The sequence below is a fragment of the Macrobrachium rosenbergii genome, chromosome 5, assembly GCF_040412425.1.
Source record: "Macrobrachium rosenbergii isolate ZJJX-2024 chromosome 5, ASM4041242v1, whole genome shotgun sequence".
In the NCBI taxonomy this organism is placed as follows: domain Eukaryota; kingdom Metazoa; phylum Arthropoda; class Malacostraca; order Decapoda; family Palaemonidae; genus Macrobrachium; species Macrobrachium rosenbergii.
The window spans coordinates 31,173,554-31,196,678 of NC_089745.1; the positions used below are offsets into that span (position 1 = coordinate 31,173,554).

Genomic DNA, 23,125 nt, shown 5'->3' on the forward strand with positions numbered 1-23,125 from the left:
TATATATATATATATATATTTAAATATATATATATATATGTATACATGTTTGTATGTATGTATATATAATATATATACATATATATATACATATATATATATATATATATATATATATATATATATATATATATATATATATATATATATATATATATATATATATATATATATATATATATATATATATATATATAATGTACCACACACACACACCTGTGTGAGAGTGTGTGAGAGAGAGAGAGAGAGAGAGAGAGAGAGAGAGAGAGAGAGAGAGAGAGTCATCTATTTTATAATACAAAAAGAACTGCTACTTTACGTTGCAGCCTTGTGTAGGTCTTTATATATCAGTTTTAATTACCGGAGCATTGTCTCCTGACGATCTTGAAACTGGAGTCCTATTGAACATACGGTAACTCGAAAAAAATGACTGAAGCCCAATCCAAGGTGGGGTGTATCTTGTGGTGGAGAGGGAGAGCGCTAGCGGTTATTACTTCGAGGAAAAGCTTTATTTAATGCATTTACAAAATGAAATAGGGCGTTTTGATTGCTAGAGGATTTAAAGTGCGGAAAAATGTGTTTATGGTGTTTTTAAAAAATAAAAATACCTCTCACTGGGTGAATTAATTTATTATTTCTATCGGTTTTTCACCTCGGGGTTTATGAAGTATTACCATAAGTTCTAGAGGAGAAATTATATTTTTGATGTGCATTATTAGGATGATTTTTTCTGTCACTTTTGGAATCATCACATTTTCCATCGAGAGTCATTTCAAGTTTTTCCTGTCTCTCCGTTCCATTCGGATATTAATATTAACCCCGAGATATTAATAATATTATACTTAATGGTTTTACACTTGCACAACACATAATTCTCTTGAATGGTTTTTGGTTCTTGCATTGAGAAACAGTGACTACTCCTTTTCTAATTATTACTCATTTTCGGAAGGCCTGCAAACAATAGAAAAAGGTAATTTAAGCCCACTACCTACGAGCATGAGCTTCTTGCTGGTATCCCCAAAGGGTTTTTTCTTTTCCTTGGTTTCAAGTTGGTTCTTCATCTACTAAGGGAGCTTGCATTATCAGCACGTTGTCCCCTTTTGTATAGTGCGCTATTCACACTAGTAATCCTTGAACAAAGACTTTCCTGAATGTTCAGCTGTTCTAAGAGTATATATACATATGTATACATATGTATGAATATATGCATATATAAATGCGTACATTTATATAACTACACTCATACACACACACACACCTACTGTATATATATAATGTGTGTTTTGTGTCACACAAAGACATGTATATATATATATGAAATTTTTATCACACCGTGATTTTTATACATACATTCACACAAAGACATAAGCACGGACACACACAAGCATATATATATATATATATATTTAATTACGAACGCGTTTGAGCATTTTCACTGATTGATAACCAACTGATTAATCGATAGGACACGCTGTGGCATCAAAATAACAACGTTAATCGCCGCTTAAGCTAAAATACCGTGTTTATTTGGTTCGTCGAATATAGCGAGAGTCTGCTGAAGTCCGCTACGCTAGACTGACACGCAAAACGAAGCGACATATACTGTAATTGGTTGAGCAATCGAGTGCGTTCGAACTACACTGACTTTTGTGATATGGAAAGGAAATATTTTTTTCCCTGCCATCTGTTTCGGCTTCCATGTCTTGAAATGCCTCGAGAAATCTGGTTCGTGTAATTTTAGAGGAAATTCCCTTAACATGAAATTCTCGTGCGTACATTGACTGTGTGTATGTGTAGCATGTATTCAAATAATACCCACTTTGAATGGAAAGTACGATGGTTTCATTCCTGGAATGAACTCGCATTTATGTTGTCACATCTTAAGTATTTATTTATTTTTCAAGAATAGTTCTCATGCCCAGACAGACAAAGCAAGCTTCTTATTATCAACAGTATTTTATAGGCCCAAATTGATGATGTTCATTGTCCAACTTGTGGCTCGATATTCTTGTTTCTGTTGGACTGGCTAGACATTGTTAACCTTGCTAGGAATTTTTGTGGAATGACACCTAGCAAATTCTCTTGTTTACATAGGAGATGGTCATGTGCTTTCTCTGTCATAAACTTCTGTGTATGCTCATTTAGAAAGTGTTCTTAAGATAGGGAGGTTAATCCGTGCTCAAAGTCGGGAGTAAAAGACACAAATGAGTTCTACTTGATTATTATGACTGCAAATTATGTTCTCATCTTCTACAAAGTAGTCATCTATGGGTTTTGTGAAGTTTTAGATACAATTTTCTAGTTCTGTTTTTGTATTTTCTCTCTTAATGCACTTCTGTTTTTGCATAGCCCAAAACGAATTTGTGTCTTTTCATCTTTTAACAAATAAAAATTGTTTTGATCTGGCTGAATAGAATTGCTTATGGAATTCAGTGACTGCCGTATGTACTTTGAATATATTGATGCGTTTTCTACCCACTAAGCTCGGTTACCAGAAACTGAACGTTAAATTGTATGTAGGTTGCATTGTGTTTGTTCTCGCCTCGCCAGTCCGTGTACATTTATACAGTTGAACTGGATGAACTTTTCAGTGTATTTACCGTTGTTTTGTTTCCCCCCGTCGGAAATCGAGAACAGGGAAATGCGCGGAAAAATCTTTGTAAGACGGTAACATTTAAAATTGTAATTTTGATACCTTACTTTTGTTCTATATACGTGAGAAAGAAGTTAACCAACTATATTATCAAGCAAAACTGGTCTTATGTTGTAAAAGAAAAGTGTCCGAAGTCCTTAAGAAAACATTAATATTCAAGGGTAAAGTTCGTAAAAAAATATTTTGTTCAAGAATAAATTTCGTAAGAAATTATAGTCAAGGATAAAATTTTGTTACTTCTTAATAATAAAAGGACAGCGTGGATGCAATTACCAGAACACCGGCTGTACTGCATTGAGGGCCATTGTTTTCTGTTTGTTATGATACGTCTTTCACACTAGGTGCATTAATGCCTACATGATTTATTTTGTTGGCCTTTAAATATTTCAGCCAGGGGAAAAATATTTTCTTCATAACGTGTGACTATTTTTTCTCCGCCTTAAGTGTCATTTGTATTTGATTAGAACAGAAAACTCTTCTGGTAACATCTGGGTAGTTCATTCGTTCAACGAATGTACAAGGAAAGATTCTCTGCATTCCCGTGTAGTTCCCAAATCATTCCAAGTGCCCTTTTCAAGAGCTGGACTTATTATTACTTGAGAGAATCTCATTAAGTCCAACTTTTGCTCAGGAGGCCGAACCAGGTTTGGACAGGTATGCACGTCCACTCTCTTTTTAACTATAATAAAAAGGGATAATGCAGTGTGACCGGAAATGAAATAATCCTTACTTTTTTATTGTTGGGCTGTCGTTTCTGGCGTAGACTTGTATATACAAATATATACAAAGTTTATATATATATGTATATATGCTCATATATATGTATCTAATATATATATATATATACATATATATGTTATTCTGTACAGTTTACTTCCTAAATACGGGGTCTTTTAGCTGATTAAATCTTTAAATCCGATGTCATTTTAGCAAGTAAGTTGTGTAATAGAAATTGCAAGCTAGGTAGACAAAGGGGCTGGGTTGGGGTTAGTGATTTCAACCACAACTACGACGATGTTTTAATGACCATTGCTGCTTCCAAGACTGATCATGTGGCGGTAAAATTTGTTTTATGAACATTAGAAATTTAGTATCGAGAGTGGACACCCCTAGGTCAAACCCGGAAAGCGTAAAAGTTTTGCAACCATCACTGAAAATAGTTGAGCGCCTAAATCTTTTAAAATTTCAGTGAACATAATTTTATGTACTCCTTATGTCCAGGCACAAGCAAACTTTCTTCATCCATTACTTATATTTCAATACGGTTAACAATTGCACCGTTTACCCATCACTTAAATTTATGGCACCGTAATGTAATGTATATTGTTGTCAATCTACATTTCCTACTCTTTGCTTTCAATTACAAAAGTTTCGTTCATTGTTTGTGAGTTTTTCTTATTGAAAGTATGTTAAAAGTTTCTATTAATTAAACGAGTTTAACATTATTAACTGAGACACTCTGAGATGGGACAGGTATAATTTTCTTTTCAGTTTATCTTGTATAATTTCACTGGAGTTCAGTCAATAATTTCTATATAGATCAGAAAAAGTCACCCCCTCCAGGGTTGCGTGACTCACTTGATCGCAAGACTAACAGTCCAGTGAACACGTTAATATGATTACTGTATATTTACCGTAAATGCACAAATGACTCAAATATCATGCTCATGATATTTATTCGAACTCGTGTTTCAAACACGCGAGGAACCTACGTATATTTTATTTTTAACCTTACAGCTCAGCAGTTATGACGCGCACACAGCGCTCATATATACTTAAATTAATACATATATATATATATATATATATATATATATATATATATATATATATATATATATATATATATATATATATATATATATATATATATATGTATATATATATATATATAATGTATATATATATATATATATATATATATATATATATATATATATATATATTTATATTACATGAATAAACTTACGCCAGTTATCCCTTTGGGGTAACCAGAATTGATCTGTAGACCTGGCAACGTTAGTTGAGAGTAGCACCACTTAGCCACGGAGCCCACGTTGTCTGATTGCATCTTTTATATATATATATATATATATATATATATATATATATATATATATATATATATATATATATATATATATATATATATATATATATATATATATTTATAGAGAGAGAGAGAGAGAGAGAGAGAGAGAGAGAGAGAGAGAGAGAGAGAGAGAGAGAGAGTGAGTTTGTGTAGTCTATTGTCTAAACATTGGCCTTATTGCAGTTTGTCCTATGCTGTTATTTTTCAGTGTTATTAATAGAATTTTCAATTATCACTGTCTTGATCCGTTGCATTCCACTATTTGACGTATCTTTAATATCTGATATAGCAAAGGGTGTATCTGAGTTTTTAAATTATGAAGGCCACTGATAAATTAAACAAGAACTTTAATCGGTTAATCAAAGCTAAATACTCCAGTTCTGTGCAGCCTCACCAGACTTTATCAAGAAATTTGGTAAAAGACCTTCAGATTAAGAAGTTTATCTTCAGCGATAAAAGTATGTCACTGATAAGTCGGCGGCTTTTCTGGTATATGAGAGAATAGCTCTCGTTACGCTGTAGTCGTTTTGATAGTGAATGTGCATGACTTTTAGGCAGTGGAGATCAGGGTTAATAATATAGTTGATCAGGGGAGAATTTCCCAATCGCTGCACGTAACCGACGACTCGTGTGACATTTTTGCAATAGAAATATCATATGAAATTCGATTTTTTGTTTGAGGTGTTGAAGAGCAACACGATGCGCTGAACGTCGTCGTGATAACTGTGCCCTTTCGCAATTGTACTTTCTACAAGCATCTGAATCGCCGCGTCTGCGTAACGCACAGCCGCAAGGATCCTGTAGGTGTGGTTGTGATGTGGAATCTTTTGAACTAGACCTTATCTACATTCACATTTCACGCAGGAGCCAAATTATTGACCATTTTTTACTATTCTCCTTAGCCGTTGTGATTAAGACGCTTACTCGACTGTTCCTGGCAGCTTTATCATTTCTCGTTTGATGTTATGTAACCAGACCTTGTTTCATTGTGTTCTCACATTTACTTGCGTTAGGGGCAAAGTGGATGAGACACTGGAGCCTAGAAAAAGCTGTCGTAGAGATGGTGGAAGCATGCAGTCAACTGGTGAAAGTCAGACAAAAGTTTGTTAACTACAAGTAGAATTTGAGTTCTTTAATTCATTTACAACTTAAGTTATTGATCATTCGCACAGCATTCATACAATCAGTAAGAACAGCAAAAAAAGTGAAGTCGTTTTCAAGCGAAAACATATGGCTAGGATAAAAGTTACTCTTGGAACGTAAGAGTACTAAAAGAAAATGAAGCCTCCAGTGCTCCAGCTCGAATTACTCAGGATGGAGGAGGAGGAAGAAGAGGAGGAGGAGGAGGAGGAGGAGGAGGAGGAGAACGGAAGTATTCGAAGACCTCTAACTGGAGAAGGAGAAAGAAAAGAGGTATACCAAGAGAATCAAAATATGATTTTGGAAATTGCTGGTTCGAGGTTCAGCGTAACGAGGTCTGTGGATCCTATAGAGTCTGCTGGTTCACCCATACCCGCGCCGCCTAGCTCTCCTACAACTCCCGTTTCTCCCATTTATAGGAAGAAAGTGTCATTCATCAAGGTAGGTTTCAAGTTTTATGAACTGAACTATTACACTCCCGAAGTTATTTCTGGGATGGGCGATACTTGTTCTATGTATTCTCCGAAATACAGTGGAGTAAGAGAAAGGAATGGTAAACACCAACAAATATTATGTGGATTTTCTCCTACAGGGAAATTAAAACCAAGCCAAAAAACCAATTTTACCCAAGAGTTCCTGATAAACTAGCACATCTGACTCACTTGAAATTAAATTCCAGAATGGGGAATAAATGTCACGAAAGTTGCATTCCATTGATTAAGCAAGAGATTTGCAAAGACTTTATTAGCATCTTTTATGCACTTTTTATATAGAGGCATTAATTCACGTAATGAGTTGGGGTCTTTTTTTATTGCATTTTCCTTAGTACGAATGCACAGTCCTTTCTGTTTCGATTATGTAAAGTAAAGTTCGCGAAAGATTTTCCGCTGAAACACTATTAAACCCCCATGGGGTATGAAAAAAAAAAAAAAAATTAATTTTCATCGTGGTGGAAACAGTGTTAAAAGGAGGGTACACCGAATAGCTTTAGATATCTACGCATCTTATTACTTTGCCAATAATAATATATTCTCGCTAAGATCATTTTATTTTGCTCATGCGCCAAAACTGGCTAGAAGAAATTAAGCATATGAATGCTGTTCATAATTATGGGGGACTATTTCTCAGTGCATAACAAGAAGCCTCGTATATAAGTTTCTTCCTTTAAAAATGTCCAGATGATGGGGAGTGGAAAATAAACATTCAGAAACCCAAAGTTATCCAATAAACTATGGTAGCAAATGCGCGGGACTGAGTATTCGGTCGTTTTGTTAACCTGGTATTAGGAAGTGGGTTGCTTTGTTTAGGTCGCAATGGGTCCTGCTTTAGATTAAGCTACCTTAAGCCAGCACGGGCGAGGCGTGGAAGGGACTGGGACGTCTTGTGTGGACCTCAGGACTTTGCGCATCCAACAGACCAAGAGCTAGATCATCAATCTTATAGTTGGAGCCCAACGTCGTTGTAGTGTCTCTTTGTGGGTGTGTATACGATTTGATTACATACATACATACATACATTATATGATACACACACGTATAAATATATATGTGTATGTGTCGGGGTGTGGGTATATCTATATTTATACATATATGTGTGTATATATATATATATATATATATATATATATATATATATATATATATATATATATATATATATATATATATATTTGTGAGAAATATTGAAGGTTGAAATGCGCATGAAAGGCTAAGAATATAAAACTTTAGAGTTGGCTACATCATCCTTTGCTTAAGTTTACGTGTCCAACTGAGATGTTGGCATGAACCATACCTCTTCTCTTACGATTTAATGACGTCACATTTGATCTTACGCATGTGGGATGAATCACTGGGCGATGGGCATGTTCTTAGAAATCCTGCGTGTTTTTGGTGATTGACTGACAGTTTTCTGGCTGACACTGCAACGTGCCTGCTAATTGTAAGGGAGACAATGGTTTGTTGGCGTGACACAGACTGCTATTCATTGTCCAGTTGATCTTATTGTTAATTTACAACGTCCCAGTGGTTTCCGTGCCATAAGAAGGTTATGTGCAAAATTGACACTTAATAAAACTTTGTACTGATGGAAGTTGTGTGTACTTCGCCTATGGTATAACAGGCAGATTTTATCTCTCTCTCTCTCTCTCTCTCTCTCTCTCTCTCTCTCTCACACACACACACACACACACACACAAACACACACACACACGAATGCCATCTCCAAGATCGGCCACTTATTTATCGTTCTACAACAAATTATTTTGTGGTAGGTCCTCCTGTCCTTGACGGTATGCCCAGTTGCCAAGCCTCGGGTGAGGGCGTGGCCAAATGGGCATAGGTATTGGTAGGCTCTTCCATTACAGAAACTAGTTTTTTCCATTTGATTTGATCTTTATTACCCACAATTCTGAATCATGGGCACAGTAATTACAAAAAAAAATGTTTTCAATGTTAAAACGTTTTTGATATACAGAACATTTGCAAATAATACTTAATCTATTCCATAAACCTTCTTTTCTCATTTACATGAAGCTCTCTTGGTGTCGTTGCGATCTTTTGTTCAGTTTGGAATAAAGATAAGTGGATTAACACATTTTAATGTAGTTTTTTCACGTCTTATGTTTTTATGTTCATAAAATAAGTTTCCAATAAAACTACCTATGGTTACTGACCGACAGTGATCTTGCGTGCTTTTATGTCATCTTGGCCCAGTGTCTTAAACGTCACGGAAAATAATCAAGCCATATTAAAAGAGACCTGCTCGTGAAGTTATGACCGTCAGAGACCTAAGGCCATAAGAGACAGTAAAAACTAACGTTCATTTCGTGATGAAATGGGAAGAACATGATTGAATTTCCTATATTTTTGTGAGAGATTTCCTATTCTGAAGCTGCTGTTTGCCGCTGGAAAAAATGGTAATGCAAACAAGGTATATATGAAATTATGTATAATCAGACTAGTGATGATTTTGAAGGCAATTCTTAATATACTATTTCATGCTGTGGATAATCTAATTTGCACATCACTAAACCATTTCCTTTGCATCTCACTCTACATCAGATAGATATGATTATTAGAGTCATTGAAATCTTGACAAACTATGACACATACTCGGCAGTCTATTTTTAAAAGGCTTGTACCCAACATGCTAGGAACCAGCATGTCGTAGAGGTATGGAGTAGCGTATGTGCAACGTTTATGCGAGATACTCAATTGCAATTGGTTTATATACAGACTGTCTGTTTTGACGACCTCGAGAAGGGAAATGTATAGGCTACAGTGCCTTTATACAAATTTGACTTCCTTTGTACATGTCTTGTTTTCCATCTCTTTCGATTTTTGTTCCTGGATTTTGATGGTGTAATTGGCTTATTCTTTCAAAGATTTTATAATTATTCTTGAAGGTTTTAATCAAAATTCTTTTTCCTGCCAAAAATTTTATTTGTTGGCAAGTTTGTTTTTTTCTCCCTCACTCTCTCCTTTGTTTTATATTCAAAGAATATCATGACTGCTCAGTAACTGTATTTCTTTAATGTAGACTCGCTAAATGCATGTATTTCGTTTCAGTAATAACTTATGCTTATTGCATATTCATGCTCGTCGTTTAACAGGCATTCACTCCCGCTTAAAACTTGCCGTAATTGGTATCTCCTCGAAACTTAAAGAATGCTCTTGGCTGCCACTGCTTGCCCTAAGATGTCACAACTATTCGTCAAGTCAGCATTTCAAACTGAACAAAAAATTGTGGAGGGGAACTCGAAAAGGTCAGACAGGGGAGTCAAATGAGTTTACGTTGCTCTCTGTATGGGAGGGAAAATAAAGGAGAACCTTGAATTTACATAATGTTATAGAATCAGGGATAAAGATGAGAACATTTCGTAACGTTTCTAATAGCTGGGTCTCGACTGGTTTACCGTCGTAGGGGGGAGAGTGAAATGAATCCACTTAGCTGGGTTGCTAGAGGCCTTGCCAGGATTTCTCTCACCATTAAATTATTCTTTATGTTCTATAATGATTTCACTTAGTTTATTTCTCACCCTTTGTGTTTGATTATGTATGTATGTGTATATATACATATATATACACATGTACATTTATGCATATACATACATATATATATATATATTATATATATATATATATATATATATATATATATAAATTTTCTACAGATAACCTGATGCAACCAGTGCTAGTAGTTATTCAGTAATCACTGAGGAATTTAATTAAATCATGCTTGGAATCTTTAATCTCTCTCTCTCTCTCTCTCTCTCTCTCTCTCTCTCTCTCTCTCTCTCTCTCTCTCTCTCTCTCTCTCTCTCTCTCTTAATATATATACAGATATATAATATATATATATATATATATATATATATATATATATATATATATATATATATATATATATATATACATGAGAGATAGAGGGAGGTAAAGATTTCAAGTATGATTTAGCCAATTAAGTTTCTCAGTAATTACTGAATAATTACTAGCACTCGTTGCATCAGGTTATCTGTAATAAATTCATAGAGAAGTACCAGTCTATAATCTACTGAACTTTTATCTGAAATAAGTATCATGTACAGTACTAAGCAAATGTACAGGAGAACGAAGGGTGAAACCGCACACAATTCTATCGCCAGTTTCAGGGTAGTTTGGAAACTGCGTGCGTCCTTCACGTTGCCTCTCCCTTGACAAATTGGAGAGAGAACAATGGGAGGAAACCAGCTTCCTTTTGTTGGAAAAAAAATTGAGATAAAAAAAAAAAACTTAGAAAAAAAACCGTACATCTACTCCATATCCATTATCACATCACAGCGGAGGGATTTGACTGTGTTACTCCTGGTAATGATGAAAGGTTTGTTATTGTTGCCGATGTTGGTTTGCCTTCAGCAGAATATTTTCTTTTTACTGTGGATGATATTGATTGGGGATTTTTATGTGTGTAACATTAATACGACTGAGCTCAAAAGTCTTCACAAGAATTTAATCATTTCACGCGAGACACTATTCGCAAACGCAATGAAGCACTATTTTTTCTTATAATTCAACTTGTAACTAAGTCGAGAGAAAAGTATAGAAAAGAGACATAACACCACCACCTGTCTCGCTCATTATTTCTCTCTGTGTACTTGCATCAACTTTAATCCTCTCGCTCCCCTTTACACCTTTGAAATCTATGCTGGGATTTTTCCTTAGCTGGGCGCTGCCGGCCATTGGGTCACACGATCATCGCCTTTGTAGGAATTCCCTCCTGTACGCTCCGTTTGTGCGTATGTATAGAGGGTTGATAAGAGCTGCGTTCGTACGTACATCTAACGAGTATGGAGAACTTGCCATCATTTTAATGGGTATTCCGACCTTGGCGTCGGATTCAGCCAACTGTCAAACTCTTCCTCTCAAGAATCTCCGAGAGACAAAAGAAACGTTCGACCATTGCACAAAAACTTATTGCCATAATGGCGGCGCGCTCGTTTGTGTGTGTGTGTGTGTGTGTGTGTGTGTGTGTGTGTGTGTGTGTGTGTGTGTGTGTGAGAAAGTGAGCGAGAGTCGATTCACATATATGAATGGTATTTGTGAATAACAAATGGTTTTGAAGGCAGTAGAGAGAGATTTAATCACAGAAATGAACGGTATTTATGACTGATGAATGATTTTCGAGGAATTCTATTCAAGAAAGGTTATGAGTCTATATATAGATTTTTGAGAGAGAGAGAGAGAGAGAGAGAGAGAGAGAGAGAGAGAGAGAGAGTTTATCAGGAATCCTCTTTATCATGAATTAAACTGAATTATGTCCAGAAAGAGATTATACCGAGTTGGAACGTAAAAAAAAATCGGTATTTTACACTTGTAGAGAAATAACCCGGTACGAATTTAAGGCTGACGAAGACACAGTGAATTAACTTTGGTCTATAATACAATTAAGAAACGCATTTTGAGTTTAAAGTCATCCATACGTTTTGTATAAGTTCTTGAAAGGGTTCCCTATCATAGTGGCATTCCAAGGATAAGCAGCCAGTGCTGGTACCTGGCCAGCTTGCATATTGTCAAGAGAATATTTTTATCACACTTATCCACGTACTTAACGATCATCCTGTTAGAACTGCAGCGTTAATAAAAGAAAAAGAAAATCATTAGGGTGACGGGTTAGTAAAATATATGCGAAGTTGTTTGCGTAATACACAATGAATGTTACGCAGTGGTCCTCTTGAACACCTGATGTGCAACTTTTGTGAAAGGTCACCATATCGGTATGCGTATAATACTTTCATGTATCTATCATTCATAAACGAAGCACGAGTGTTTACAGTTCCGAGAAGTGAGATTGCTCAGGTCTGTCTGTGGCCCGGGACGATGTTGTCATGATTTCTTCACTAGACACCTTGTGAGAAGCGAAGGTTGACTAGGGGATATATATTTAGATCCCCCGTATCTTCTGCACCTCAGCAGTCGAAGTTGCAATTTGGGTTAATGTTTACCCAGTAAACTTACATGGCGGCGGATTCCGTGTTTGGTGCTACTCTTTTCTTTCTCTCTCTCTTTTTTTTTCCTTGCAGCTATCTTTTTTTTTGCCAGAGTGTTTCTTTTCAAGTTTTCATTTTGAAGTTGATCTTTCAAGACCTTTTTTTGTAAAGCTTTCATATTCATGCAGGGTCATGCTTAGATTTCTAAATTGAAAGCTGAATTACAGTCTCTTCCACCTAAGTACGTTAGATGAAAATTATGATGTTGAACTGTACTATCTTCTAGTTGAGAGAACACTTATTGCGGTCATCATGGTAATAACGCCTTGCCGAAAGGCTGACGACGACAATTAAATCACAGTTCGACATGGCAAGTGCTGGGAGCTTTTCAGATCCGATGTGAAAGCGATGCCGTCTTTATCCGAATGTGAACCATGATAGTAAGAAAGGCTCGGTGTACAAATCTTGCGCTCTGGTCTCCAATGATAAAGGTTCGAGGATGGCGCCATATAGATTTTTAATGTGACAGTGAAGCTGAGGAAGGGGTAGAGGTCGAGCTGGTGGTTGGGTGTTGGATGTAGGCCTAACCCCCTCCCCACAATAGACCTCCGACCCATAGATCGTATTCTGTATGTAATCGTGCTGAGCATGTTCCTTGCGTGTTTCTCACTTGTCTAGTTTTCTACTAATGTCCAATTTATTTATCGTTATTTAATTTGCATAATTTGCTGTTTGTTTGAAATTATTTTGTCCTGTTCGTAACTTAAAAGAAAATTCTTGTAAATAACTATCTAGCTCGATGCTTTTTTCCATTGTTGTTGTTTTTCACCGACTTCTTTTCGGTCTTCCCTTCAAGCTCTTTATTTTTTTTTCCTCCCCTCATTTTTATTGGTACTTTTCTCCCTGCCTTCTTATTTGACTCCCTTTCCCTTACCGTCTAACCATGGCCAACCTGCTCGCTCATCTCTGCCTCTTCCCCCTACCTCTCCCCCTGACACCTTTGGCACCTGGGAGAGCCGATGACTCCCCTCAAACCTTTCCCCTCAGTGCTGCGAGGGAACGGGTGCCGGTAACATGCGTCCAGGATTCCTGCGTTAATCGGCCCCTTGGTTCCCTAAATTTCGTGATCCCAAATTTTGTTCGTTGTCCGTACGCTGTTCCTGATGGTGCTTAACCCATTCCGATGAGATTTGATATACGTAGATGAGCCTGTATATGACTTGTACGTGTATTCTTAATTGTTATTATTTATAGGTGACTTGTTAGCTTACTCGATTCAAACGATACGGGGATTTACTCGATGTATGTTTCTGATCTGCACGGTGCAACCCGTGTGCGTACTGGTTTCGATTACCTTTCATTAGTGCATTCAAGTGACCGCCCATGCAGGTTCGTGACTTCTTCCGGATCTGTGTGTCTTTCTGACACTTGAAAGTGGATAACAAGTGAGCTGCATCACTCAAGTGTGGGTGCACTTTGCACTTTTTCTTAGTGAACGAAAGTGGGTACTTGATTCGATTTCTTGAACTCCTTTGAAGGGGCAATTCTGCAACTCATTGTAATGTGCTCCTGGTCGATCCCCGCAAAAGCTCACGTGTTTTGTCTTTCTTACTACTGAAAAGAACGTCTCGCGTCAAGACGCTTTCCGGAGGGGAACATTTGTGCCTCGTATTTTTTCCCGAAATGAATTGCTCCTGACTTAGTGGAAAGCTCAGTGGTATATTTGGCTTGAGCCCTACGCCAGCTGTGACAGGTTGATTGTTTTCTTCGGTACGAAGGATGAGATTATAAAAAAATGCATAATTGTTATTTATGCATGGAGAGGAGTTCTTTGTGAACGTTTTAAGAGAGAGAGGAAACAACTGCAGTGTCCCAAATTCTTAAAACAATCGAGCGAAGAGATCAGTGTAATTATAATGATAATGGTTTGAAAAACGAAGATGTAAGTACTAGATGACTGAAACCTTCTTTTCGCTGTCTTAACAAAAACTGATTCGAGCCTTTGGAAACCGAACGATCGGAAGTCCTTCCTCAGGAGAATATGTGTTAAGGTATCATAGCTGTCCGTAAGCGTCCGTCTCTCTTTTAAAGGAGACCACTTGGGTGGTTCGGACTCTCTTCGAAGGTCTCCCTTCTGCTTTAATTTCCAAAAGCAGTGTCTCGTTCTTGGAGTGTTACTTTCGTTGTTCAGGTTTCTAAGGGCATGCTCGCTGTCTTCTCTCGTCACCGGGAAAGATTTGGACATGAATTTATTTCCTGCGCCTCTAGTATGTGGATTCTGTATTTTACTTCAGTTCGTCACCATTTCTCATAGTTTTTTATAAAAAGGAAAATATGAATTGACTATTTTTGGAAACGTTCAAGATGCTTTACGCAACTATTTTTTTTCCGTTATCAAAGACAGCTATGTTAAGACTTCCATTTTTTATGAGTTCCACCTGTCGCGCAGTTGTCATGAAATCTGCCTCCCTTAAGCGAGGGTCTTGTTTTGAAAGGGCTGTCGTGTCTGCGGTGGTAAATGCACTGCGATAAATAATCTTGCTGGTGGCATAAGGAAGATTTTAAAAGCCCAATCTACTATGAGTGCTTCTTATTTGGGGAGGGTCGAAGGCTGACCATTAGCCAAAGAATGCTCTTAGTGATTGTGGGACTGAAACATGTTTCAAAACACGGAATGTATGTAATGGTGCACTTTTAGTGCTCTACATAGCCAAAAAAGATAAATGAGGAAATAATGTTGGATTAACCCTAAAAGGGTGGTAATGTGGACAGTAATTTTTATGTCCATATATAGTTTGCCTGTGCGTGAAAACCTACGAAAAGAGCGTAGGGAAAAAATGCAAGCAGTAGAGCAGTTAAAAGAAACCGGAGCTATCTGTTATCAGATTTGCTATACAGACTATTAGGTCATTTGTCAGTTGTTACGTACTCATATTTACCCATGAACATGAGGTTCTACAGAAAATTCAGTTTAAGTGTTCTTGTGTTCAGAAACAGATTCATATTTGTGTGTGGGAATTTCTTTGTCTTAAAAGGAAATTAGCTCGTTCATCTGGGATTTGACAGCGACCAGATAATGTGCCTGGGTAAATCAGCCCTAATTTTACGCCATTAGAAGTTATTCTCTCTCTCTCTCTCTCTTCTCTCTCTCTCTCTCTCTCTCTCTCTCTCTCTCTCTCTCTCTCTCTCTCTCTCTCTGTATGTATTGTTCTAGCCATTGGTTTTGAAGGTGTGCAGTCAAGTGGCTTTGTCGTTGTCATTGTCAAGTAATAACTTCAACAAACATGATGCCGAACCCATGAAGAAATTAATCTCTTCTTTGACCAGTTTCTATCGCGCTCAAGAATTGCTGGTGTTCATGGTTCCAAGATTATTGTGATGTAATCTACACTATGTAGAAAGAGGATGCCGTGCCTAATAGTGGAGTAGATTAATTTAACCCGGTTATATTTGCCTCCGTTCATGCAATAAGAACACACCAACAAAATAGTAATAATAATAATAATATTACGAAAGGGAAATAGAGAACTGCTCAACACGGGCCTACAGTATTCATGTAGTAATATTAGAAAACCTTTTTTCTTTATTCTGGAAAGAAGTATCTTATTTTTTCACGCTTTATGTAACGATAGTGATAAAAAATCCAAAATAATTAGTTGGGCAAAGGTAAAGCTGAAGTAGGTCCTTCATACTGAATTCTGAGTGTGTGGGGAAGTTCTTTTCGTAAAATGTTATTGACAGTTTAAAGAGCCCTTCTGTTACGCAATGAAAAAAAATAAGAAAACTGATTGCTTTCATCTTTATTTTTTTTCCCAAATCCCTCTTGTATGGTTAAGTATTTTCTATTTCTCTCTCTCTCTCTCTCATTTCTTTTACTGTACCTCAGTTCATATTCTCCTTCTTCCAGCGGTTCCCACCCTCTCCTAACAATTGTTTCATAGTGCAACTGCGAGGTTTTCCTCTTGTTACACCTATCAAACCTTCATACTGTTAATTTCCGTTTCAGCGATGAATGACCTTATAGGTCCCAGCGCTTGGCCTTTGGCCTAAATACTATATTCTCTCTCTCTCGCTCTCTCTTGTAGTTTGTTTTGAATGCAAGGAATATCTGTAGGGTAAAAGAATGTTAGAGCCCGATATATAATTTGTATTTTTCCCAAAAAATTATGTAATTTCCGGATGTCTAATGTTAACATTTGTCATTTTTGTCTTAGAGAGAGTAATTTTACATAGCCTGCCAAAGATGAAAATTGAAAAAAGTCGTTGAGCAGCTCGATACCCTTTTGCGAAGGCGGCCTCTAATTACCTGCAGATATGAACTCTCACCTTCGGATCAGGTGCTAAGAGCTCCTGAATACGCCACTTCTAAGCTGGGGTTTTTATCCGGATTTATTCAGATTATCTTCTCTTCACAAAATGAAATGAATGTTCGTAAATGAAAAGGGAGGAGGGGATGCGGGATTACTGATGAGATTACGCCATTCATGAGATTACTTTAGTTCTCCTATTGCTTTGTATCTCTGACGTCAGTCAGCGGCCTAGTTTTATCGTTGTGTATGTGATTATAAGTTCATTTAATATTTTACATGCTTATTTTTGTTCGTAAATGTCTTGCGATGTACTTGCATTTCTTTTCTTATTTAGCAGTTCTGTTCATTAACGACATGTATTAAATCTCAAATGCTTGTTATCGGCATTCTGAAAATATATAGCCTGACTTTTTCAAATTACGTGTATTTCATCCTCACGGGGTGAAGTCCATCAACACGCGCTTTAACTGCAAGACTTGGCCTTATTGGGGAACATTGCTTGGCTTGGTTTCTATAGGGTAAAAAGCTATAATATATTCATCCATTCACCACCTACCTACATGCAGCGTGTGAAGGTAAAGGCGTTCTACCCAGTAACATTTAGACTTTCCATTCTGTTGGTTAAACTGTATCATTTCCCGGTTCATCTCGCCTCTTACCCGGTTGAGTCTGTGATCAAGTTTTGTGATTGGAACTCAAGTTTTTTCGTTGTCAGACTGGTGTCCATTAGAACTGTTTTGCTTCACTGGTTTTCTTGTGTCATAATATTTAAGACAAAGGGATCACTCTAACCTGATGAGAATGTTTGTTTTTGTGTTTTTAGGATTTTTCCTTTATTGTAATTTCCCTTTCTGTCATTCAGAAGTGAGACATTGTGCAAATACGGGTTTTCTCAGTTAAAGCAATTTATTTTCCGTGGTCTTTGATTCGTGTGGTAAATGAAACGGAAAAACGAACAACAAAAGTACAGTTCCTGAAGAAATATACTGTGATAAGATTATAAAGAAATGAAAAATTTCCTGGCTGCATATTCCAGTAGTAGATTGGGCAGTCTAAAGAAGGGCGTTCCGTGTGCATCGAAAGAGAGAGAGAAGAGAATGATGGAATGTGGGGTAAAAAAAAAAAGAAAAAAAAGAACGACCACGTTCACTTTCAACAGCATCTTATGCAACGAGTTGTTTGAAATAAAACATAAGGGATCAAGACTAGTACTTAATATCAGCATCGGGCCTTCAACTCGTCTTTTCGGGAGGGTTACATTCTTCCTTGTGGTAAGGTTGCTTGGTAAAAGCTTGACCGCCTGATTTGTTGCATTATCTGTATTTGATCGTTTCGTTGATGCGTCGTAAATTGTTTCCCTTTTGGTTATCTCCAGAATTCTTGGTTTGATCTTGAGCCTTAGCCCTAGAATGTGCCGGATGACGAATGGGAAAATGTAGGGCTTTTAGTTTTCTGTTACTGTTTCCTCTATGTAGTATAACATCTGACTCGCCTTATCTTAGGACCGTAACAACAAAATATCATTATAGACATTTGGCAGCTGGTCTTCTGAAGGCGACACTCCCTCCCCCCCACGCAAACGGACGTCTTTTGCCAGGCAAGGTCGTTCTCTTGGCTTAAGGGGTTTACTTTTTGGTACCTATTTGTAACGTACTCCGTGCCTGTAGTATCGCCGGCGTTACGTTGAAGTGGATCAGTATTTGATGTGATTTCTATGCGGTCTGCAATAAAATTTATATTTACTGGACAGTGATAGTAATATTTTTATAAAGATGATATTACCAAAATTAAATCTGTTTATTTCTTTTTGCGTAAGAGCACAGACCCTGGTACTATATTTATGAAAACTGAAAAAGATTACGATAATTTCTTACATTGCCTTGTGCAAATATGCTTTACATTGTCATGCTGTGATATAATTGATATTAACATTTCCTATAATAATTATCCTCTCATATTGTTAAAATTTCAATAGTAATACCTTAAGCTAAAAAACACACAAGATTTTAAGGTGCTTAATTAGGAATTGTGTGAAATATGTTTATATGGCAGAAATGAGACATAACTTAAAAAAAAATTGACTTCTAGTGCTAGTGCAAAGTGAAATAAAAGGTTGCTCTTTAGACATTAATTTTGAACGTGGACTGTCGTAGTTTCATATTATAAGCACAATAAGTGAATCAAGTGCAAGAAACATGTAATACAAATATACTAGTTAAGTGGAATTTACAGACAGAAAAAAGTTGTAGTGACATGCCAGATAATGGACTCGAGTTAGCCATTCCATTTAGAATGGGTCTATGCAATATGAAGATCGAGGCGCACTCATATAACATGTGTAAGTTTTGCTGAGTTTTGTTTTTCCTGATATTGATTAACCATTATATCATTGCTTTCCATCATTCATTTGCATGTTGAGAAGTATTAATTGTGATACAGAACGTTGATTATGAAATGGTTTTGACTGCATCTGTCTGCTAATATATATATATATATATATATATATATATATATATATATATATATATATATATATATATATATATATATATATATATATATATACATATATATATATATATATATATATATATATATATATATATATATATATATATATATATATGTATGTATATATATTATATATATGTATATATATATGTATATATATATATATATATATATGTATATATATATATATATATATATATATATATATATATATATATATATATATATATATGTATATATAATATATATATATATATATATATATATATATATATATATATATATATATATATATATATATATATATGGTAATATATGTGTGCAGTATGTTTTATGAGTGATCTCAAAATGGAAAGTTAGCTCTCACTTTTTCATTTATTTGCATGATGAACACCCACAGATCAGCCTTATAAAGAACAACAGGAGCTATGACGACCAAAGCAAACCCAACTAAAACATGGCAGTAAACAATACAACGTCACCCACGAACCATCGTGTATCTCAAATTACCGGCGTGTTAAGTTCGCCTGAAACGAGCTTTGACATGGCATATGACGATTATTAATCTAATTTCACCTCCGAATCAAAACTCATCACTCAGGGCGTCAAAACATGGGCCACTGACTGCCTGCGAAAGAGAGCCGGTTGGCAGGAAGCTTGATATGCAGTGTCAGTAAGACCTCGAGTAATCCTTTATGTAAATCGCGCTTGGAATGCTTGTACATGGCTCTTGCAGAAACCCGTGGATGGGGGCTTGAATTTAATATCTTTTTAAGACTGTTTAACAATTAAAGAACTGTTTATTACTCAGCTTAATCGCACTTGGTATCATTGTGTCTTATTTTGAATTTTTTGTTGATAAGTACCGCGAGTAGAACCGACGACTATGCAAGAAAGCTGATTCATGCTTGCAAAACTGCGTTTTACTTAAAGAACATTAGTATCGGGAAGGTTGAGAAAACCGAAAATAATAAAAAAAAAATGTATACAAAACAATACGACAATTACAATACGCTTTCAAGATTTTAAAATTAATTTTATTTTTTCGATTTGAGAGGTGATTTCAGCTTTCCTATATATTGCCGAATGAAATGTAAGTCTTCATACTCGAGAAAAATGTGGAAAAAATCTTGCGTGGAAAGCTGTATAAGCTATCACTGATGTACATTATCATGATGCATGACATGCCCGTGTGTACGCACTCGTAATGATAAGGAAGGGAAAAGGTTTTTAATATCGAGGGAAAGGGCAAATATCCCCCAACTTCAACTCCAGTTGTTGTTGAAATGAGGGTAATGAAGTGTGTCGGAGGGGGTTTATGTTCGGATGAGGCAGAGAGAGAGAGAGAGAGAGAGAGAGAGAGAGAGAGAGAGAGAGAGAGAGATGAAGCCAGGTGGCACCAAGAGTTACTGGGAGAAGTGCCATTGAGCGTATAAAGTGTCATGTCAGAACGAGTGCCATCGAGGAGTTTTCCATTTTAATTTTAAAGTAGGAAGGGAAAGAAGTTTTTTGAACAGCATTTCATCTGGAGACGATTCTACATTTTCTTTTTACATGAAATGGCATTAAATACTTTCCATAATTATTCATAGGCGTCCTATACCTTGTATTTCGGCCCTGTAGAAAATATGCTGCAAAAAATACAGTCCCTTTATGTATGTATGGTATAGTATGTTTAAAATAAAAAAAAAAAATCTCTTATTTCACATATCTAATATATATGGCATGAGCGTGGCATTGCATGTAAGTAATAGCGGTCGAGATCTGAAGTAAGTTGAAGGAGATAAGGCATTGAGGATCCACATCGAGAATTTCTGGTATTGGTCTTTCACTATTATTATTATTATTCTTATAATTTCTTCGAAATCTTTGGCACATAATCTTATGCGTAGGATTTTATTACCAATACTCGCAAGAATTTGGAATGGCTGTCCTTTGTTTATTATTATTATTATTATTATTATTATTATTATTATTATTATTATTATTATTATTATGCAATTTTGTATTAGTAGAAAATGAATTACCTTAGGGTATAAGCGTAGTCAACTCCTTAAAGTCTTTGGATAGATTACAATTATGAATCGAACTAATACCAAAGTTCTGTTCATGAATGTATTTTTCCAAGACGGAATATTCTGCGTGTTAAAATCACACTCATGACTAAGGGATAGGAAGGAGTCTTCGTTCTCGTCAGTTGAGGCGGTAATATGACTTATATTCCTGTCAAGCCAGGGAACTTATTTTATTTGTTTCCTTTTTTATGTTGCATACCTCCTTGTTTAATCAGGGATGTAAATATTCTCGGCGCCGAGTAACATTGTAATATAATGTTAGTTGGTATGCCTTCCATGTATTAAAATTATCCGGAAGTTTCTCTTTAATTTTTTTTAAATTGCAAGTGGTATGCTAAGAGTGTCACATATAACTGTTATACATGAAATGACGTTAGTAAAGATACTGAAGTAAAGAAATAAATTTTATTGCTTCGTATTTGAAAACTAAATCCCAAGAGGGTTAAGAAAAAGGACCAAAAAAGCTCCCCACTAGATTCTTGACGAGAAGAATCTGTTTCCTCCGCTTCAGAAAATGTACCGACATACTGTTAAATTAATACAAACGACGTTGGAATCGAATTCACAGTTCAGAGAAGCAGTTAGTATTTAGTTTTTGTGGAAGACAATCCTTTGCTTACTGATTTTTTTTCATGGTTTTCAAAAAGAACTGAATCGGATACTAGCCATACCTTGTAATTGCCTTAGGCGATGTTTGACAAGTCTGGGGTTTCTAGCTCAACGTCTGTTTAATGATTTCCTTCGCAGAATCTTTTCTTTAGAGAACACTTTGTTTCTAGACAAACATGCTCATGAGTTAGGTCTAAAAGAAGCTGTACATTTTAACATCAAGGTTTCCGGTTGTGTATGCTACTAACACCTGTGGAAGTCGCTCTTTCATTTGTATGACGGTCGTAAATGTGAACCTCCTTATTAAGCAGTGGACATGAGTTATGTCAATAATTTTTCATTCATTCTACAGTTGCAGCCCAAAGTTTTCGTATACTAGTACTGTTGGCGAACCTACAGTTCACCTTGAGAAAACTGTCAATCATAGCCACAAACTAGGAAGCCGTTTCGCTGAAATTATGCCCAAACTGATCATGATACACACTTGAAAGCTGTCTGCATGTAGAGAGCAATTTTGAGAGAACACACAACTTCATGATCGGCTACTTCATGTTATTCATACTAGCCTATGTGTACTTGGAGTTTGTGTGTGGCTGTAGGCAGTTAAGAGTACAGTTACATCATATTTATTTTATATGCCACACAAGAGGTGCACCTTAGTTTTAATCAAGTAATATGATCAGATGCATGACCTAACCACGCTCAAAATATTTGGCAAGCACACGGGGCTCCGAGGCAAAAGAGATGCCTATCTAACCTTCATGCTTTGTAATTTAAATCATCATTGTCAGGTCTGTCAAGAGAAAGTTTGTATTTCATCTTCTACTGTAAATTGTTGGCCAAATTACTTTAAATGATGGGTGATTCGGAAAAAATAAAACTCGATTTTATTTTTGCCTCCCGGTAATGGTTTACCCTTAATAAGGAAAGGAGAAAAGAAAAACTAGAATAATCCTAGTAACCCTTGCTTTCAGTTGGTTTTGATGTGTTGTTTGAAATAGTGTCTTTGTAAAGCATTTGTACCTTTTCCTTTATTTACTTGCCTTTGTTGTTAGAGTAACGGCTACTTTAATTTTTGGTAAATGTTTATCTTTTTTCCTTGAATGCCTTCATATCTTATGCACATTTTTTATATGATTTCTATTGTAGGTTCACAAACAAAATACAGATAATTTTTGTATAAGTTCCCATAGTGGTGTGATCTTGTAACAAATTCTCATATGGTCCCGCCCCTAACTCTCTTGATGCCCACCCCTCTTCCCACCCACAAGA

General features: G+C 36.1%; 1 protein-coding gene across 5 annotated transcripts in view; it reads left to right on the forward strand.

Annotated features, from left to right (window-relative positions):
* Arms (Ankyrin repeat-rich membrane spanning) overlaps nt 1–23,125 on the forward strand; it is a 761,760-nt gene that overhangs the window by 605,481 nt on the left and 133,154 nt on the right. The window contains exons 1-2 of one of the 5 annotated variants that reach the window (XM_067103941.1): nt 13,394–13,570; nt 18,634–18,996. The exons of the other annotated variants lie outside the window; for them this stretch is intronic. The gene's annotated coding sequence lies outside the window, so the exon portion shown is untranslated. Of the gene's footprint in view, nt 1–13,393; nt 13,571–18,633; nt 18,997–23,125 lie in introns of those variants that run through there. 5 annotated transcript variants of the gene reach the window in all.